The following is a 23655-nucleotide window of genomic DNA, read 5'->3' on the forward strand; positions in this document are numbered from 1 at the left end:
GAGACTAATCCGTTGGTTTTTCCAAAACCGAACCCGGAAAAAACTTCCTTTCTCCGGAAAGCACGGACGATTCCACCAGGATAACTTTTTACTCTAACGTGGTCAAGACCATTACTGATCAAGCTAATCCGACTGCACCTATAAAGATACTCGGTCAGAAAAAGGAAGAAACTTGCACTTGGATCATTGAGACCAACGCTTTTTTCCCCATCAAGAGGCACAGCCGTTGATTCCTATCCATAGAACAATTTCTATCCGAGATTTACTTTATCTATCGTAATAACAGAAATTGAGTCTCGATTTACGGATCCATCAGTCCAGCCTAACCCCATCCGATCCCATGGGTTAGCCAACCAACCACTGTAGTGATGGGATCCAATTAGGAATTTGGTTAGGTTTTGTCCCGAGTACCAAGGAAAAGAGTTCCAAGGCCCCCTAGCCGGAAGTTCATGCAAACACAAAACTAGTCACACCACTTACACACCCAATATGAAATTGCCTTTTTCTCAGCATCAGCTGACTTTAAAACAATCCTTTAATAAAACCATTATGTCACTGATGACAATCCTCAAAGTCTCTGGTTGAATCCTTATTTCCAGTCATTCATTCATCGCGGTACTTATAGCATCATTGGCAACCAGAACGCTCACCACCTGTTCACTCACACATCAGGGGCCTTTTCAATAGTTCCTAGCTCATATTACCCGACAATATTTTCACATATAAAATCAAAATGGAATCCTCGTTGAAGATCAGCAAGATCAACCAAAAGACCCATATAAAAGAGCCATGGACTCATCCGTTGAGGACCAGCAAGGTCAGTCAACCAGATCCATGCCCGGTTTCAGAAAACAATTCTTACTCTTGTTCCAATATCTTCCACGACGCACGTGTGGGTATCTTCGGCGACCCAGAGCCCAAGCACCGTATGGTCAGCATCCTCTAGGATCCTTCGCAGGTGACCTAGCGCTTCACTCATAGGCCGCTTCCTTGGTCCCTCATCCACCGTACTACCGGAAGCTCACCATTTAAATCGAACCGAGGCTGGTCAAGACCTCGGTCGACCTTGCTACGCGAGACGTTCTCCATTGACTCTCCGTCAGCAGTTGCAACTTATCAGTTAGGTCTCCATGACCTTAATCCACAAGACGATCAAAATGCTTCCCCAGCATTCTTGACATAAAACAGTCATTTACAAACAGTCACAAAATACAGTTTCTATATCGAACTCTCGTCTTTCCACATTATCCCTCCTCAATCCTAATCCACATTCCAGTCAATGTGTATTCATTTTCATCCATTTACTCATATCGACGACACATTATTTTCCATACGCATTCACGTTCATTATTCTACATTCACCTCCATGTTCGTAGATCCACATCATACCTCCAATCCCACATCCACATACATACACCCACATCCGCATTCACACATATGCATACATCCACATCTCCATGCATACATCCACATCCACATTCACATTCACATCCATACATCTACATCTACATGCATACATCCACACCTCCATGTATACATCCACATCCACATTCTCATTCACATCCATACTCCTACATCTACATGTATACATCTACATCTCCATGTATACATCCACATCCACATTCTCATTCACATCCATACATCTACATCTACATGCATACATCTACATCTCCAAGTATACATCCACATCCACATTTACTTTCACATCCATACATCTACATCTACATGCATACATCCACACCTCTATGTATACATCCACATCCACATTCTCATTCACATCCATACTCCTACATCTACATGTATACATCCGCATCTCCATGTATACATCCACATCCACATTCTCATTCACATCCATACTTCTACATCTACATGTATACATCCGCATCCACATTCTCATTCTCACCCATACATCTACCTCTACATCCACATTCACATTTATACATTCATTTCTACATTCCCATTCATGTAATCACATACACCTTCACATCTATTCTTTTTCATCACATCCATTCTCACCTTATCACAACCCATATACATCTTATCCCATCACATACACTTCTTACCTCATCCCATACACATCTTATCATATCTTAACTCATTTTATCACATCCTAACTCATCTCATATGCATCTTATGACATCTTATCACATCTCAGACACCTCTTATCATATCTCATACACCTCGTATCACATCCTAACTCATCTTATCACATCCTAACTCATCTCATATACATCTTATCACATCTTATCACATCTCATACACCTCTTATCACATCCTAACTCATCTTATCACATCCTAACTCATCTCATATACATCTTATCCCATCACATATACTTCTTACCTCATCCCATAAACATCTTATCACATCTTAACTCATCTTATCACATCCTAACTCATCCCATATGTATCTTATCACATCTTAACTCATCTTATCACATCCTAACTCATCCCATAAGTATCTTATCACATCTCATCACATCTCATACACCTCTTATCACATCTCATACATCTCTTATCACATCCTAACTCATCCCATATGTATCTTATCACATCTTAACTCATCTTATTACATCCTGACTCATCCCATAAGTATCTTATCACATCTCATCACATCTCTTATCACATCCTATCCCTTCCCATATCTATTTATAGAATACAAGGGAATTCTTATATTGATATAAGATTTCTTTACGCATCTAATTATACATAAATTCCATTTAAGGAGACTAACACTTTCAAAATAAAAATCAATCTTTTATGCATCTTCCTATGCATAAATTCATTTTAAATGAGAATGACACTTTGAATTAAAATTCAATCTTTTATGCATCTTCCTATGCATAAATTTCAAATGTGATAAAAGTAACACTTTTACAATAAAATAATCATTTTTTTGGTAATATTTTTATAATAAAATAATAATTTATTTATTTTTTTCACCTCTATGCACGAAATTCAATATGATAAAAGTAATATTTTTATAATAAAATAATCATCATTTTTTTTCTTTACAATTTTATAATAAAATAATCATTTTTTTCATACCTCCATGAAATTCAATTATGCTAAAAGTAACACTTTTATAATAAAATATTCATCTTTTATGCATACCTCTATGCATGAAATTTAATTATGCTAAAAGTAACACTTTTATAATAAAATATTCATCTTTTATGCATACCTCTATGCATGAAATTCAATTATGCTAAAAGTAACACTTTTATAATAAAATATTCATCTTTTATGCATACCTCTATGCATGAAATTCAATTATGCTAAAAGTAACACTTTTATAATAAAATAATAATTATAAAAACTTGACATTAATCAATTAACCATTCACCTAGGATAGAGAATGGTTGGTTTTGTTAGAAAAGAGAGGGAAATACCTTTTTATAATGAGGTATAACATTTTTAGAGAAGACATAAAACATAAGAACCATTAAAGCCATAAAAATCATAAAATAAGTTAAAAGAAGAATCACCAACTTACTAATGACTTTGAAAGCTTTCCTTTGGCTTGATGGTTTGAGGGTTCAACTCTTGTTTGGACAAGAGTGGCCAACCAATCTTTGGAAGAGGGAAATGTCAAAAACTAATGAATTATTAATAAATTCATAGTTCTTGGCGTGCTTGGATTGTGGTGAGTTTAGTGGAAAGTTTCAATTCAACCATAATTCTTGGGGTATTCTGAGTAAGATATATTAGAAGTTCCAACTCTTCTAAGGTTTCTTCCTCCCGTAATAAATAGCAATTACACAATGCCTACAGGAGTGTTCAAGGTGATTGTTTGCATGGATTCATCAATTGAATACAATGAGTCACGTACCCAAGTTCCACCAAGGATGACATCATACTTAAGAAAATCTGGGGTAGCATGGAATCTAAATTCCACATTTCCACCGATTGCTTGAGTAGCATAGCTAAAGTAACCTGGAACTTCAATGTTTTGTCCATTGGCACCTCTTGTTGCAAGACCATTGTCTTTAGGGATGATTTTAGGTTGTCCCATTGACACCGAAGTGTCTATTTTCATTATGTTATGACTAGCTTGAGGGCTAATCAATGTCCGTTTGCACTTAACATCATTGCCCACAGGGAAATCTAACCATACCATGAGAGCATCTTCAAGAGGAACCATGGATGTTTTAGTTTTTGTTTCAACTTCAGATCTCGTTTCAGTTTCATATTCCCATTCACATTCATCCTCATTTTGGCTCTCAGAGTTTTCAAGAGTGCCCAATGTGTACAATGGTACACTCGGTCCTTTGACAACTTTAAGTCCTTACAGTCATGTTCTATGTAGCTCCTGATATCTTGGTATAACTCATGTTTAGTGTTTAAAGGTGCAAGGGTTGATGCTATGCTGGCTTTACCATGAGAGAAGAGCACTCCTCCAAATGAGGATTTGAGAGACTGCTTTAATTTCGAAAGGGATTCATCGAATTCCTCACGTGCTTTTTCAACTGCATCATTTGTGAAATCTACCTTTAATGACTCTTCTATAGAGAGTACATCTTCCTCTTGAAAGGGAAAATGATACTCCTCTGGTTCTTTTATTTTGGTTGCTTTTTTAGGTTTGACATTATGAGGTTCAATCACAACCGTTGATTCTCATGACACTCAACAATGCTAAGCATGCTCTCCTGAGCTTGCTTTTTGCATTCCGCATATGTTATGTGATCATGATTTTCAAGTTGGGGTGGTTGGGCAGGTTCTAGTTTCTTGATTGGTATGTGAGGTGTATTGAGAGTGATGAATTATAACTTGTTTCATCCTCATTAAGTGACATACTAGAACTTGTTTCTTCTTTTTGCTTTTGTTGGATTGTCAGGTTTCCATTATGTTTGTTCATGCGATGAGAACAAACTTTCTTTTTATCTTTTTTGTCATGTGGGTTTTATGGTTTGAGTGGTAGCCTTTGAGGTGGATGCTTTTGCATCATGTGTAGCTTTTGGCTCTTTTGGTGTTAGATCTTCCACAGGCTCCTTTCCCCTATCCTTTATTTCAATCTTGGTTTCATCAGTTTGTTGTACCTTGTTTTCTTGGGTTTAGAACTTTTGGGACATTTTTTTTGGCGAGCATTTTCGAGCAAGTGTTTTTTGGGAATTGGGCAAGCGGATTCCAAAAAGATTCCCCCCTCCCCAAGACAGAGAGGGCCTACAAATGAGATTATTGGTTTGAACTGAGAATAAAACTTAGTTTTTTAATGTACATCTTCCAATTACTGAAATTCGGTGAAGTAAGATAGAGAGAGGGACGAAGCAAGTTAGAGAGAGCAACATGACATAATTACATCATTGGGGAGTGAACACATAAACACATGTCAACATCACATCCTCTACATTGGGGTTATTGGTTCAAACTGAAAATAAAACCAAGTTCATTCATGTACACCTTCCAAATACAGAAATGGAAAAACCATTATCACATCCTCCACATTGGGGTTATTGGTTCAAACTAAAAATAAAACCAAGTTCATTCAGTACACCATCTTTACTACTATGGGCCTCGTTTGTTCTCTAGGGTATAGGCACAAAGTAAGCAAACGGTGTTCGTACCCTTCCGTACTTCCTCTAGCAAGACATGCTCAGACGATTCATCAATATGAATCTTTGACCCAGTAGGTAATGTCTCCACAACTTCAGGGCATATACTACTGAAAGTAGTTCCAGGTTATGGACAACACAATTCCTCTCATGCGTTCTGAGTTTTCGGGATTCATAGGCCACTGGATGACCTTCCTGTATGAGTGCACCTCCTAGGGTAAAACCACTGGCATCAGTTTACTACCTCAAAGGGTAGAGAGAAATCTGGAACGGGATTGGTTACCAAGGCGGTCTTCAGCTTATCAAAAGCACTCTGGCACTTGGTAGACCATTGAAACGGGATATTCTTCTTGAGAAGATTAGTCAGGGGGGAAGCTATGAGAGCATACTTTGGTATCAAAATTCTATACCAACCAGTCAATCCCAAGAATCCTCTGACTTCTTTCATTGTCTTTGGTTCAGGCCAATCTATGACTGCTTGGACTTTTGCGAAATCTGGAGAAATTCCATCTTTTGATACCAGAAAGCCCAAGTATTCAACATGGTCGCAGAGAAAGTGCATTTGCTCTTTTTTGCAAAGAGTTGGTGCTTCCTTAGGATCTCAAGAACTCTTCTGACATGAGCTTCATGGTCAGTTGCATTCTTTGAGTAAATCAGAATATCATCAAAGAAAACAGGAACAAAATCATCCAAGTATTCTCTGAGAATGTCTTGCATTAAGCGATTGAATGTAGATGTGGAATTTGTCAATCCAATGGCATGACAGTGAATTCATAATGCCCATACCGAGTATTGATGGCTATCTTTGGGATATCTTGCTCATTAATCCTGATCATCTGATAATACCCTGATTTGAGATCTATCTTTGTGAAGATCTGGGCTCCACTTAGCCTGTCCAGAAGCTCATCAATTTTGGGGATAGGATACTTATTCTTAACTGTTTGATTGAGACCTCTGTAGTCCACACAGAGTCTTAGCGTTCCATCTTTCTTTTTCTCAAAGAGAACTGGCGCACCCCAAGGTGAAACACTGGGTCTTACAAACCCTTGTTCTATTAGCTGTCTAAGCTGTTCCTTGAGTTTGATGGCTTCAAGAACTGGCATATTGTACGTGTGCAGGGCTACTAGCTGAGCTTCACAGAACCACATATACCGACGTCGCTCAAGAGGATCGGGAAAGTAAAGACTCTCAAAATGACGTGCGAGTCTCACTCTACTTACTCGGGTCGTAGTAGAGTTGATGAGGTGCTCGAATGCAAAGGCTATCATATCCTGACTCTCGGAGAGTTCAGGAATGCCAGATAGATTCGGGGTATCCATCTATAAATTTCCAATTCAATTTATGAGTTTTCAATTTTTGAAGTTCATTCAACATAAATTTAACAAGCGAAAATATTATTTCCCAAATTTACTTTAAGCGAAAACATTATTTCCCAGATTTACTTTAAAATTTTAAGCAATTTTTTATGCTGTTACGTAAATTTACAACAGCGCTCTGATACCAAAGCTCTGATACCAAAACTGTGAGATCCCACTGCCCCCTCCGCGCACTACTGGATTCCCGATTGCTGGCAGCGGAAGCAGCTCCCTCTTGCGCGGGGGGCAGGGTTTCCCACTCGGGGCCTCGCCCTCGAATGTTCGGGCACGAGACTAAGCTGGTGGTCATTCCGAAAACCAAAATCGGGAAAATTTTCCATGCCAGAAAATGGGGACGATTCCACCATTTTGAATTTCTTAACGAATTTTTCTACAAGGTCAAGATACTGAACTAACCTTCATATGAATAAACCAAATAGAAGGGAAACTATTACAGACTTAACTTGAAGGGATCAACGCTTTTTTCCTAATTGAATCAGGCATAACCGTTGATCTATTCATTAGAGACATTAGAAGAATTCGGAGCTCATTTTGGGGCCTTTTAGGGTTTGGAGAAAATGTCTCGCAACCAATCAGGAGAAGGCCAACGTAACATAGAAAATCCACAAAAAAAGAGAGAAAAATAGAAAATAGAACAGTACTTTATGGTGGCAGAAGCGTGCGAGATAAATAGGGAGATTTGTTTTTGATTCTCTTCTCCAGCATGTCTCTATCATGAGATTTTAGACCATCTTTGAGCGTAAGAGTCTTTTTGAAACTTCCGGCTCGCGACAATCCAATTTCCTTTATTCTCAGACTATTCCATCTTCGACAAGCATCTCTCCTTGCCATAGCTTTGTTGTAATTTGCTCTCTTCAACATTTCACCTGTTGTGGATATCTTTTTGTTCTTTCTTTCTAGTCGATCTACATTACTTAGAATGTTAGATTAATTGAAATCTAACATCATACTATCTTTCTTTTGTGTTGGTTTCTATTAGGGGTGTGTTAGATTCGTAGCCTGAGATGGCACCCAGAAACAATGGACGCAGCATTAGAAAACGTTTGGTGGGTTTAGATGGTGAAGACTCTGTTGATGTACGAAACTTATCTTTGCCACGAAGACCTATCACACAGATTTCAAGCATAGAGGTTTCCAATATTGTAACAGCAAATGCTAGTTGGAAAATGTTCGAAGTGGGAAAAGGAGCTTGGGTACTAATGCAACCCAAGAGGATCAGGAAGAAGAGCAAAAAGCAACAATCAACCAGTACTTTCCTGACATCCTGGAAAGGTAGAGTAAAATGTTTTAGAGTGAAAGAAGGCAGAAGATGTGTAAAAGAGATTCTAGTGCAGCATGCTTATATGCATCGAGAACTTCAATTGCAAGAATATCCAGCTTATCTTCCACATCATAGACCAAATTGTAAACACATAATATAACTTAAATTATTTTCAAGGCACAATTATTTCTCTCTTTATAACTAAGATGATCTTTCTAAATGTTTCAGATCTATATCCTTCATCATACGAGGAGTGGCAACCAGTGGAATGCATTTTAGGATTCTTCAATGTCATACATGGCGCGATAGGAGAGCTACAGTACAAAGGTAGTTCTGTAAGAGACTTGGCTAAAGCGGGTATTTTTTTCTATGATCACTTCTACCAGCTATTGGACCATGCTCATTCTTATGGCATATTGCAAAGGCAAGATTTTTTGGAATGGAATATAATAGACTGACCTGTTCCCGATGGAAGTATAATAGAGGCATATAGAGCCAAACTATATGCAGAAGTACAACATTCATTGAAACCAAATATTGCAACAAGAATAGTCAAAATCACAGTCTTTATGCCTGTCAATGTTTTCATAGATATTTTTCAAGAATATTCAATCAGAGTTTGTAAGACTATGTTTTCTTTTAAAGCAAAAGGCTCTGATGACATTCCAAAATTTTTGGATCATGGTTGGGATAAAATTATGGCCAACACTATGTATTGTGAGGTTGTCCATGACACAATCAATACATGGGATTTTCATTCATTTTAAACAACAAAAAGGTAAACTGAGTTTTCTAAAGTATTCATTCAAGATTGGCAAAATTGTTTTATCAAAATTTTAATTCAAAAAATGTAGACATCTCATTTTCAAACTGTGATTTTGTTTCAGATACTGCAAAGAAGAGAAAGCAAGATACAATGCAAAGATATTGCAAGCAGAACAATTGAGATAGTTCAATCATCTTGAACTCAGGTACAATAGGCAATTCATATATACTTTTAGCAGACAGTAAAAGCATTATAGAATTCTTAACATTTTCAAACCAAGAAGTGATCCATTGAGAAAAAGTAATTGCATTTATCTTTGCATTTGCTGTTGTTTGTTTACTGCTTATCACATCTTCCCCAAACTTTAAAAAACTTCAGACTTTCTGACAGACCAATTGACAAACTGAATGACAGCACTGGTGACAAAAATAGTGACAACTAGATTGACAAGTAGATTAACAAATAGATTGACAAATGAATTGACAAACTGCATCTTGCATTTAGAAATCCGCCCATAACTACACAGAAAATCCGCCTAGTATCAAGAACGTCCATAACTAAAAAGCCTTCCTCCTTTTCAAGAACCAAATGACTTTTTAACTTCTAAGATATGAAAAGTCCCCAAAAATAGACTAAGGATTCATACATATGATAAAAGTAATTCCTCTTAAGGTCTAGCCTAAACACCTGGCACAGCTCGGTGGCTTGAGCCAAAGGCTGACCTCGGACCCACAATCCCTTGATCCGTAAACTAGACAAGCAAAGAATCTTGCAAAGATAAGCATAAACGCCATCAGAACATCCTCCTCTTTGAAATTTTGCATATCTACTGACTTTCCATTTGCAACATAATCCTCCACTGCTAATTTTTGACTAATTTGCTGCACTGCCGACTGTCTATTGATCTGACTTCTTGCCTTGTCATTGAAAACATGCTTCCTCCACATTTTAAAAATTGGACCATACTCCCTTGTCAAACAGAATGAAAGAAACTTGACTGTCAAATCAGATAACACTTCCAAAACACTTAAAAATTCTGCATCATAATTCTGCCTTGAATCTGATCTAATCCTCCACACCTGTTTTGACATAATCAGATTTGTAAAACCTGCTTCACATTCATCAAATATCTGCACTTGACATCCTCCAAGTTGAATGCTATCAAAACAACCTTTGTCAAATAAATCTGAACCCAAATCTGCCAAATAGTCAATTTGATCACCAACTTTCTTCACAATGAAAACATTTTGAAAGTTAGACTGAACATTTCTCATCAACATTAGAGATTCAGATACTTCAAATCCAAAACTTTGACCCTTGACAACTTTTGCAACTTCCCTCATAAGAGTTTGACATTCCGTTTGAATCCTCCAGCGGTCAAAATCAGCCTCAATCAGCTCCTGGAGGTTTATTTGGCCATCTGCTATGAAAATGTGACACCAATATGCAAGAAACCTACTGAGATGTATACAAACCAAGTTTGCTTTGAAATCTGAAAATTCCATAAAAATCAGGAAAATAATCCGCATATAATCCTCTGGAATCCTCTGAACCTGTTTAGATGTAAACTGATCCACAAACCATAAAAACTGATCATTATGCACCCTGTAATGCAATGCTCTTTGACCAATTTGCAACTCCAAAATCTGCAACACATGAATATCTAAATTTTGACAATCTGCCATCATCTGTATTTTAGAATTTGTCATCCACATCTGACAATGCATTCTATAAGAATCCACTTCTATTGGCTCATCAGCTTTAAAACACACATCCTCTGACAAAAGTATGTTTGGGTTGACAACAACCTATCCCACATCTCGTTCAGAATGCACATCCATTGAGCTAAAGCTTGAAATTGCATCATCCTGCATGTCAAACATCATATGTTGATCCTCCAAACTTGTCAAACATGCTTTGTACTCTTCAATGACTTTCTCTTGACAATCCTCCTGCTCAATTTGATCCATAAGACTTTTATCTGATTCAGCCCAATTCAGTCCAAAACAAAAAGCAATCCGCTTGTTCAAATTCTCTGTAATTAAAACATCTCCTTGCTGAATATCAACCTGTGACATCAAAATATATTCTTCAAAGCCCTCAACAGGGAAAATACACACACACGACTCTCAACTCAGCATACACAGAAATTCAAGAGAAAGAAAGAGAGAGAGAGAGAAACTGAAAAACTGAAACTGATTATTCAACTTCCCAATTTCCTGCACGATTACAAGAAGGCTATGCCTTTAAAAAGACTCCTAGGCGACTCTAACTGACTAACCGATTCTTTAGTGACTTCATATTCCAACCTAATGACACTTTCGACGACAACTTAAATGACACTTTTGATGACAACTTAGATGACAACTGTGATGACAACTTAGATGACAACTGTGATGACAATTCTGATGACAACTTTCACGACACTGTGAATGACACTTTTCTGCACCCTTATACAGAAATGTGAGAACTATCAAATTTCTTTGATATTAGCATCCTCCATACCCCAAAGTTTCATGAGAATACATAAAGGATAAGACTTATAGGCCTAGCTCCTGGTGGGTACCCTGAAGAGAGTTAAATGTATAACATCTCTTTTGTTCAAGGTCAATGGAAACAAACTTCAATGAGAGCTACAAAAAGAAGAATAATATAAGGACCGGAATGATAAAGGAACCAAAAAAGCAGAGTATTGTGTAATCTAAAATCTATGTGAGTCTTTCCCATTTCCTTGCAGACTTATGTACTGCCAAATTGTTAATATACCATGGGACAATGAGCAACAATGGGGAAGCAATGATTCTTTTTTTCAAGTGTATGTCAGAGGCCCTGGTTGGCCATTCCCTTTCATTTTCTGTAGACAAAGTAATATTGATAGAGAAGAGGTCTGCCTTACATATTTTTGGTTATTATTCCGGAAAACAGTGCTCTAGAGCAGGATATTTTTTATCATATACTGCCTATGCGCTCGCTGCTGGTGTAAAAAATCCTCTCAGTCTCAAGCCTTATGGCAAGCACAAACTTATACGGAACCGAGAGCCAGCACTATTGGGATCACCAGAGAAACTGGAGGAAGGAGAAAGTGCTCGAGAACCAACCTCACCAGAACAAGGAAGATCTCAGAGCACTGTGGTGTCATTGAAGAAAAAGAAGTCTCCAAGTAAAGTGAAAGGGAGGGTTCCCATTGGTAGACCTTGGGAGAAACCCTAAGGCCATTAGCTATAATATGATTGTCATTGTATATTTAGCGTAGAACAACAATTTATTTCTGCTGTATCTTTTGTATTCTGTATTTTCTATGCATCAAAATTTGAGAACTGTTTTCAATTATGCGGTACACAATTTTTACACTTGTATTCTTCTACATCCACCACAAAGGAATTGTAAACACACATTCTGTATTTCTATGCATCAAAATTTGAGAAGTGTTTTCAATTATGAGATTATGAGATACACAACATTTACACTTATATTCTATCCACCCATTTGTGATCTACAAAGACCTTTGATTTTCTCCATTCAGCATGTCTCTTTGTTGAATTTGAACTCTCTAAAATTTTCTGTCTTCTCTGCTTCTGAGCTACTTGAAAGGCTATCTTGACTTGAGATGCATTGACCTTTCTCTTGGTTTTGATCTTTTGAAGTATGCCTCGATAAAACCATTGAAAAACTTCCTTTAAGCTGTTGCCTTTTTGTTTTCCTCCAAAATGTTGTGTATGTCTAAAGAAAGCATTACGGGCCATGTAGTGTGATTTTTCCATTCCTTGTGTAGACCAGATTGCAGGGCATCCATACTTTTTTTACAAAGAATGGAAGATGCTTGTAGATAATATGCTGTTTGGACACAGAAAGAGTCTAGCATTAGAAAACATAGAAAATACAAATCATTTTGTTCTCAAAATTGAACAATTGGGTGGAAGTTAGTGTTGTCACCATGTAATGGGTTATGTTGCAGGTTGTCCATGCTTCCTTCATTGCCTTTCCGAAATTCTTAACCTCTTTCTGAAATGCCTGTTGATCATTTTTGTTCCAAGAAACTTTGTCACAATAAAAAAATAGCTTGTCCAACGATTTCCACACCTCAGCCTTGACATCTCGTGCCATCCCATCTGCCTGATGATCTTTTACTGCATTGTGGACTTGCTTCCACACATTGTATTCTATTCTGGATACATATTGTGATTGTCTACCCCCTTTTCTTGTTGTATTTTGTGGACGTGATAAAAACCTTCGGGCCTTTACTCCACCAATGGATGGCTTGATAGGTACCTCTTTACCATTTGTAGATTTCTTTAGATCTTTTGTTATATGAACATCTCCACCATGTAGACCAATTTCTGATAATACCGCTTCCAATGATTGTATTGCCTCTTTTCTTTTCACCTCAAGCCGAAGTTTCTAGGCAAATCCAATATATAGAAAAACAAGTTTCTCAATAATTCTACACAATGCATGCAATGTGCAAATGTGAACATTGCATAATGGAATATCAAGAACTGCTTTAAAATTTGGATCTTCCTTTTCCCTATTGGGTGCTCTTCTCCACCATTTGAAATCCAAGACATGGGCTGGTTGTTTACAATACAAGCAAGGAGATTTGGAGTTACCCCCTTTACTGATATTGTACATACACTTCAATGTCTTAAGATCACCTGCCATATGCCATTCTACTTGAAAATCACCTTTGCCATGACCCCCTAAAATTTGACTCCTTACAGTTGAGGGTATATCTGTCTGTTGAAAAACCCAGTTAAGTGTTTCATGGTCCTCTGTATTCACCTGCCATTACAATAGAATGATATATGGTAGAAGTTTATTAAAAAATATACATGTATATTCAACAAATACTAACACCAAAATAAGAAAATCCATACCTCAAACAAATGATCCCAACCACCATACATGTTTTTCTGATTGAATGCTAAAGTACTTTGAACTGGTCTTTGTGATTGATGGATCAAGTGCCCGATTCATCAAGGTAATAGTCACTCTTTCTATCTTCTTTTCCTTTACAATTTCACATTCATCAAGCTTAACAACAAACTTTAAAACTCCTTTACATTCCTCAAGTGTGATGTTATAAAACTCCACCATTCTTCTCTGTAATTGTTGCAGCTCCACAAAAATATTATTCAAAGGATCATATACAGTCCTTCCTTTGGCCCCTTCATATACATTTTTGATTTGTAAATATTGTCCAATGAAGTCATCTATTTCCTTATTTAGAAGACCTCTTTGGCGCCACACTGCTGTTGGGGTGGGTAACAATACACGTTTTATCCGATGAACTTTGAGTGTAAAAGAAACGATGTTAAAGATGGAAGCATATCCTTTTCTACTCACCCCACTCATATCTAGGGCTTCTTGAATTTTTTCGACATCAACTCTACTTTCTGATATAAACTTTTCAACAGCATCGCGTTTCACCCTTTTGAACTTTTTTTCATCTATCAAGCTCTGCACGACAACTTTAGAGACTAAACATTTCATTTGCTTCACTGGAACAAGATTGGAATTTTCATTTACTTCACCAAGCCTTAAAATTTCCCTACAACAAGAAAGAAACACATATACAATTATACAATGAGACAATTATAACTCCCCTTTAAAAGTTCATTGATTTACATTGAAATTTTTTGGAGCTTCTTCATTCGTTTAAACAATTTGGATGCTCATTAATGGAAGTTAACAATGAGATATCATCATACCTTGCCTTTTGAATTCTGTGCTTACATCCTCCAGAGCCAGCCTTCAACTTTGCAATGTTTCGAATTTTTCTATTCCGTAGTCTCTCTCCTAATACAGTGCCTTTTCTCCTCGCTTTCAGTAGCATTGCCTTTGTCTTTTTATTTTCTTCCTTCTCATTTTCTAGAAGTTGCTTCAATGCCACACACTCTATCTTATCTTGCCTTCTGTTTGCCTCCTCTCGTAGATATAAATTCTTGTACATATTTGCATTAGCACATTGAGCTGAGACGTATCCATACAATCCATTTACTCCATTGCCTACAAACTTCAATAGAGTTGTTGGATTAGAGAATGGAAGTGTTGAATTTCTAATGATGCATGTTGGATAGATGCCTCTGTCACACCACAAGTCTATATGCTGCAATCCTCCTTTCCACAGCATGTCTCTTTGCTCAGTGCATAGATGCAAACTCTTTTGGTGCTTCAATATCGGTGCATACTATTGTTCCAAGTCAACATGGAAATGATGAAGTCATTTCCTACTAGTTTCTCCTTCTGCCATGTTTCGCAACAATGCGATGTATTATTTCTTACTATATATTATTCTGTTTGAAAGTTGAAGAAGGCGCTAAACATTTTTAAATTCGAAATGAGAGAGATTAGTTATGTAATACTGACAGAAGAATCGTTCATACGTGTGAGCCAAACTTATGAAAAAGGTATATTCTCAAAGCTTTTTATGATAAGACCTCGTTGTTTGTGAGCAACAGTATATTTATTGCCTCAAACTGACGGTTTTGGACCTGTTGTGACTATTTTACGTAGTTTAGGAGCAAGATAAATAAGAAAATAGTGAATTTCTTACAGGGCCCCAAAATGAGCTCCAAATTCTTCTAATGAGTCTTCAGGTTATTATTTAACTATTCGAGTTCTAAGCGTATTCATATTGATCAATTTTATTATTAAAACTCTACTGATTCCAGCCAAACCCATCCGGCCCATGGGTTAGCCACCGCCCAACCACCACTGGAATTGGTAGAACCAGACAAGTACTCACCCACCCATAATTGAATGCCTTTCTTAACTTTTGCTTTAGAATACAGATACGCACACACTCCTCTTTAAACTTTAATTTATAAAACAATCCATTGACAAACAATTATTGGTTACAGATGTCATAACTCAAAATTTCCATTCAATCCTTGTTTCTCACAAAATAGTATCACTCTAGACTCTCCGTTGAGACCAACAGTTCAGCAAACGAGATCCAGATTATAATAATTTTCTCGTCATCATACATATATATATATTCTTCCATGACATACGCATGGGTGTCCTAAGCACCGCGAGCACGTGCATCGCCTGGTCAGAACCCCACAGGATCCTCCTTAGGTATCCTGGCACTTCACTCAGGGACCGCCTCGTCGGCCCTCGTCGCCCATTGTATCGGAAGCACACCATTTTACACCATACGCAGGCTGGTCAAGACCTGGGCAGGTTTTTGCCGTGTGAGCCGTCCTTTGAACACTCCCCGCCAGTTGTTGCAACCGAACTTCCCTTAGAAAAACACATATACCAAATGCTCCCTCCAGCATTCTGGCGTAAGACAGTCCTTTAAGAAAATAGGGTTTCTATGCAAGTTTTGAGTTTTGATTTTCTTTTGAATACAATGAGTATATCTTAATTCCGTATCCCAAGACTTCCAGAACACAGGTCTGGATTCCCAAGCAGAATTCCTTGAATTCTGAATTCTTGATCCTTAGATCAAAATCAAAGGTCTCAACTTAGTTTCAGATTCGGTGGGTGATTTGAGTATAGATTACTGAACTGGTCACATCGTCTTTTCTTGAAACTGACGAAGGAGTTACGTCTTGGTCATAGTCTGATTTAGGGTTTGAGTCTGGAAAGGTTCTCCCTGAACTATCTTTCTCGAAGGGTAATATTTCAATTACTACTTTACTGAATTTTATTCATTGAGTATTTTGCTTAACTGAATTCAAAACTAGTCACGAATTCCTATGAGGAATAAATTAATCATTTATCTAAAATTCCAAATTCGATAGTTTTTTGAATTACCATCCTAGGGAATATGAAATGGTATAATTTTCCTTCACTAAGTATTTACTTATTCATTTTCCAGTATTCATGGGATTTAAACATAGGATTAAAGAGAACTCTTATTTTGATATAAAAATTCTGTATGCATCTATTTATGCATGAAATCCAACTTATATGGAAATAACACTTTTATATAAAAGAAAATCCTTTTATCCATAAAAATCAATTTTGATGAAAGTAACACTTTTATAATAATAATAAATCTTTTATGCATCATTTTATGCATAAAAATCAATATTGGTGAAAGCAATGCATCATTTTATGCATAAAAATCAATATTGATGAAAGTAACACTTTTATAATAATAAAAATTCTTTTATGCATCTATTTATGCATAAAAATCTATTTTGATAAAAGTAACACTTTTATAATAAAAGAAATTCTTTTATGCATCTATTTATGCATAAAAATCAATATTGATGAAAGTAACACTTTTATAATTAAAAAAAATCTTTTATGCATCTATTTATGCATAAAAATCAATATTGATGAAAGTAACGCTTTTATAATAAATAAAAAATTCTTTTATGCATCTATTTATGCATAAAAATCCATTTTGATGAAAGTAACACTTTTATAATAAAAAAATTTCTTTTATGCATAAAAATCAATATTGATAAAAGTAACACTTTTATAATAAAAAAATTCTTTTATGCATCTATTTATGCATAAAAATCAATATTGATGAAAGTAACACTTTTATAATAATAAAAAATTCTTTTATGCATCTATTTATGCATAAAAATTAATATTGATGAAATTAACACTTTTATAATAATAATAATTTATTTTATGCATCTATTTATGCATAAAAATCCATTTTGATGAAAGTAACACTTTTATAATAAAAGAAATTCTTTTATGCATAAAAATCAATATTGATGAAAGTAACACTTTTATAATAAAAAAATTTCTTTTATGCATCTATTTATGCATAAAAATCAATATTGATAAAAGTAACACTTTTATAATTTAAAAAAATCTTTTATGCATCTATTTATTAAAAAATTCTTTTATGCATCTTTCTATGCATAGAATTTAAATCTAATGAAAATCACTCTTTTATAATAAAAAGAATAACCAATATGCATCTTTCTATGCATAGAATTTAAATCTAATGAAAATCACTCTTTTATAATAAAAAAAATAATCAATATGCATCTTTCTATCCATAGAATTTAATTTTAATGGAAATAACACTTTTATAATAAAATATTTTTACTATGCATTTTTCTATGCCTAGAATGAAAATAACACTTTTAGAATACACAAACGATGAGGATGACTCTTTTTGAATAATAAAAGATAAAACTTATTTCACAAAATTTAAGAAAATTTTACCATAACCTCCTTTGTATGGCTAATCATTTTTCAATTTGTCCTAACCTTAAATTACTTAAAAATTATCCCCAAATGGTTTAAAGCATTCTAAACTAATCAAATTTCACTTTTAAAGAGAAACAATATGAAAGATTTAATTCTAACAATTTGATTACTTATCTAGGATAAAGAAGGGCTGAATTTAAGAAGGAAGAGAGGGGGAAAGCCTTTCCAAATGGTTTAAAGCATTCTAAACTAATCAAATTCCACTTTTAAAGAGAAAAAATATGAAAGGTTTAATTCTAACAATTTGATTACTTATCTAGGATAAAGAAGGGCTGAATTTAAGAAGGAAGAGAGGAGGAAAGCCTTTCCAACAAGGCATAGCATCAATTTATCATTTTAAAGATAACAAAAATTAGAAAACCATTAAAAGAATAAAGAAAAAGTAGAATTTCTAACTTACATGAATTTCTGGGAGCTTTCCTTTGGCTTGATGGTTTGAGGGATCTACTCTTGTTTGCAACAAGAGTGGCCACCAATTCTTTAGAAGAGGGAATGGTCAAAAACTAATGAATTATTAATAAATTCACAGTTTTTGGCTCTGGGAAGGAGTAGAGTAACAGTGCATAAAACACTATTCAGCTGCAACAAAGGGGGAGGCTTCTATTTATAGGAAAAAGTGAGCTTCTAACCAAGCAAACTGATTCTAGAATTTTTCAGATCAGTTTGGTCAATTTTTGACCATTTTTGGGTCAGTTTAGCTTACTTTTTGGAACTAGACTTGAATTAGGAGAGAGGAGAGATGAAATATCTCAATTTTTGGGAATTTAAAACTCCACCACACATGTGAAATAGGCGCCTCCTTCATGAGGGGGAATCCCCACTCTTCAAAAAATCATTTTTTTAGTATTTCCTTTGGTCCTTAGTCCACTCTTCATCTTATGTGAGTATTTACTCATTTTTGGGGGGATTTTCTTTATTTCTTCTATTTATCTCCTCCACACATTTGGATGAATCTGATTGGCCCCTCAAAACCTTAATTTAAAATTTTCAGAAAATCTGGACTCCTAGGATTAGGCCTTTTAATTGATTTCTAATGCACCTTCTGAAAATCTTTCTGAAAATCTTTTTGAACTTGTATTTCGGGGGAATTTGTTTTAATAAGAAGAGATATTTTTCCATAAAAAAATATCTAAAATCTGAATAATCTCTCTCTAGAACATTTTCTCTCTCTAAGCCAAAATAGGTAGAAACAAGATCTTTTATATATCTGAAGAGGGATTTGATTACAGGGGAAGATACTGGACATCTTGAGAGGTTGGGGAGGAATCTTATAGCTGCTACGTTTGAAGCCCACGATCGTGGTCCTCCCACGTGGCTGCCACGTGGGAGGCCCACATAAGTGTGCCTAACATGTGGCTGCCATGTGTAATGCTTGAGTGCGAGCATTACATGTGGTAGCCACATGTAGTGTGCTGTGCATGTGGCGTCACATGCATGGCACACTACATGTGGTCGACGTGGATTGCACGGTGGCGCAGTCCACGTCGTGGGCGCCATGCCAGGCACACGTGGCACTAATTAGTTGGCACCACATGTGCCGTGCTAGCCATGTGGCAGACCATAGTGTGCCACGTGGCCAAGAGAGTCCACATGGCGGGCGACGCCATGTGTAATGCAGGCATGCAGGCATTATAAGTGGTGCAATAGCCTCATGCTGCATTACAAGTGGCGCAATAGCCTCATGGCAAAGGCCACGAGGCCTGCGGCCTTTGCCGCATGCAGGGCACGTGGCAATGGCCACATGGCTAGCCACGCAGGCTAGCCACGTGGCCACGTGGGTAGCTGTGCAACAATGACTATTAAGTTGTTGCACAATGTTGTTCCTCGCCTCCCCCCCTCTCGCCTATCTCTCGCTCCCCCCTACTCTTGCCTCACTCTCGCTCCCCCCTCTTCTCGCCTCTCTCTCGCTCCTCCCCTCTCTCCTCTCTCTCGCTTCCCCCCTCTCGTCTCTCTCTCACTCTCCTCCTCTTGCCTCTCTCACTCACCCTCTCTCTTCCCTTCTTGTCCCCCTCACTCGCCCTCTCTCTCTCCCTCACTCCCTCTCTTGTCCCCTTCCTCTCTCTCTCTCTCTCTCTCTCTCTCTCTCTCTCTCTCTCTCCCCTCGCTTCCCCTTTTGTCCCCCTCTCTTGCTCGCCCTCCTCTTTCCCTCGCTCCCCTCTCTCTCTTCACCCCTCAACAACAACCGACATCTCTCTCTTTCTGAATTCCTCCCATAGAGTGGAGATCTCAACGGTTAGAAGTGGCCGGCACTGGTGGGAAGCAGTCTCAACAAGCATGCCTGAAAGGTTGGAATGCCCTCAAGCAATAACGGTCCTCACCACTGGTCCTTAACGTCGAAGGAAGAGTTCTCAATCATCAAAGTTCTCCAGGTAGACTTCATATGGATATCATAACAATTCCAATAACATCATATGTAATTGGAATAAAAAATTAATGTAGTTTAAATACTAATTTAAGATAATTGCATCACATGTTGAATGACAAAAGACTAATTTAAGGAGTATTGATGGGGTAACATGGATGCATTTTCAAGATAAAATACCTCCACGAACTCGTCTGCAAACGAAAGAGTTCACCAGATTGCAAGATGAGATTATTCTCTCGCAAGCTGTGGGCATATCACAAGTTGCCACATCAAGCGAGGTGACAAACACCTCACAACAATTACACCTGATTATGGAAGTTAGTTCTTCAATGACTGTTGACAATCGTGTGGTTATCAGTAGTGCCACGATTGTGAAAGAAAAGGAGTCTGTGAAAGAGAGTTTCAGCCAAGTGGTTGATCGACACATCTCGACAAATTGGGTGGAGAACCACTTGGTCGACAACCAAAACCACCTTCCTAGAGTGCCACTTTGTCGCCTCCTTGCAAACCCAGCAATCCGCACAAATGAGGATTCTATTGAGGGGCTGATCAGAAGCATCAAGGAGAGCAAGTACCAATCGACCATGGCATTCATTCTCTCAGAGGGATTCCCATGCAAAGCCCCCATTCCATTTGACCATCGAAGTGCAGCCAGTTATGATCTATCATTGTCAGGTGAATTTGACACGATATGGAGGAGACCGAAGGATGGAAACACATGGCTGGCAAAATGTTAGTTGTTTGGGATGGCAACCATCAACTCTCAAAGCTTGGAAAGAATGGGTGAATACCAATCGAGTCAAAAAAGAGAGGATTCCCAAGGTGAATTGCATAGTGGTCCGGTTCCTTGAGGAAGAGGAGGCGGAGTTCTTGTTAGTGCTGTGCATGATCAACAAGTAAAAGTGCATTGTACAATGTGTATATGAAATGAAGAAACATTGTGTATGTCATATTTTTCCTTGTTTATAATGCATGCAAATTTTTAAGGGTCACCACCATTCATGTGCCGAACACAATGGCACATGATATATTCATGATGCAGCGTGTGGGTCTTGCCAATCCACAATCATTGTTGTCAAAGTTTAGTGATGCTGATCGTGCATGGGTGGCCCAGAAAGCGCTTACTCATCGGGGACCCAACAGATCAAAGTGGTTGAAGCTTCCCATGGCACTTGTCACAATTAGTTTTCAAGGTGTGTGCGCATTGCAGTATGTTTTGATTTCGAAATATATTTCTTAATGTTTTCAATTCGAAGTATGTTTCTTAAATAAATATAAATGCATTTTAGCGGATTTCGATGCCATATTCCAGGCCAAGATCAATGCCTTGCCTGAGCGAGGGAGTAGAGAATACATGATGGATGCAGAATTGTTCGACAAGAACTGTAGGGATGCCCTAAAGGAGATGGAGGCACTCTTCACTAAAAGGGGACATGAGCTGGCACAAATTGCCAATCCCAAATGTGGGAAAGAGTTCTTTAAAAAAGTGATCTCGTACCAAGGGTGGGGTGAAAAGGCTAGCAAATTCGCTACACCGAAGCTAGCCAAGATTTCTCGAGCACATGTTTCAAATGAAGAGTAAGATCTTCAGCTCTCTTGATGCATTACATTTTTAAAAAAAGTTATTAGAAACCTAATGCTTGTTTATAATGCATGAAATGTAGGTTGCTTGTTGACAATTTGGCTGGTGGTAAGTTTGCTATGAGGGATGCGTAGATTTCGCCATCCGACAGAGCCTTCTTCATGTGGATCCATCGTCATGTGAACAAAATGGAATCATTATACCCAAAATATCTCATATTTTTAATATTGCTCATAGTTTTTTACTAATAAACCTTGTACATTTTCAACTCTTCATCTTATGTGAAATATGCACCTCCTTTAAAGAACTCCCCTTCCTTACATATGTGTCAAAATGGAATCATTATACCCAAAATATCTCATATTTTTAATATTTCTCATAGTTTTTTACTAATAAACCTTGTACATTTTCAACTCTTCATCTTATGTGAGCATTTACTCATTTTTGGATACCCAAAATATCTCATATTTTTAATATTGCTCATAGTTTTTTACTAATAAACCTTGTACATTTTCAACTCTTCATCTTATGTAAGCATTTACTCATTTTTGGGTATCTTCTTTTACAAATTGATTTATCTCCTCCCTACACATGGATTGATGCTATTGGCCCATAGGAACCTTAATTGGACCATAATCCAAAAATTTCTGAAAATCTAGACCCTTAGGCTAAGGTCCTTTATACCCATTTCTAATTAATTCCAATTGCACATTGGAAAGTTCTTTTTGAATTTCTGTTTCAGGGGAACTTATTTTAATAAGATGAGATAATTTTCTATCCAAAAATATTAAAAATCTGAATATTCTCTCTCTAGAATATTTTCTCTCTCTAGTTAGAAACAAGTCTTTTATATTTCTGAAGAGGGATTGATTACAGGGGAAGATGCTGGGATATTTTGAGAGGCTGGGGAGGAATCTTACATTATGTGGGCTCCTGCTCATTTGCTTTCCTCGGATTTGCCAACCTCTTCCACTCTCTCTTGAGCTTCGGACACAATCCAAGCAATTGGGCAAAAGTTATATTGGCTGCCCTTCCTTTCAAATCACCCATCAGGGTATATTCTTCCTGACCTTGATCGATATGTAGATCTGAAGTTTTATAGCATCTTCTTGGCTTCCTTTTCTTCTTCTTTGGTTGAGGGCTGATATCAAATTGGACATGTTTTCCTTTCTTAGATGATGGTTCAGCTTCCGCCATTGTACTTCTTGTCCTCTTGGCCACGGGCATGATCTCTGGAATAGTCTCCACTCCTATCAAGCTAAGAGCCGGTCCCTTTCCTTTAGCTTCTCATTTAACTCCACTGGTAGAGGGTTGATTTGGATCTTTCACCTCAATACTGTGATCTCCTAAGCTATCATTAGTTCTCTGCATCACGGGATATATTCCACCACCTACCCTGGGCAGTTTATCACATTGTGGACTGACATGTCCCCGCTCCCTGTAATTCCAGCATTTGACATTGCTTAAATAATAGCCCCGTTCTCTCCCTGATCCTCCCATATATTCTTCCTCTGTGGGGGCACCAAAAAGTGATGACACGGAAGCGGTATAGCTATATATGCCT

The sequence above is a fragment of the Cibotium barometz genome, chromosome 9 (genome assembly GCF_041138505.1).
Source record: "Cibotium barometz isolate CiBa-2024 chromosome 9, ASM4113850v1, whole genome shotgun sequence".
NCBI classification, from domain to species: domain Eukaryota; kingdom Viridiplantae; phylum Streptophyta; class Polypodiopsida; order Cyatheales; family Cibotiaceae; genus Cibotium; species Cibotium barometz.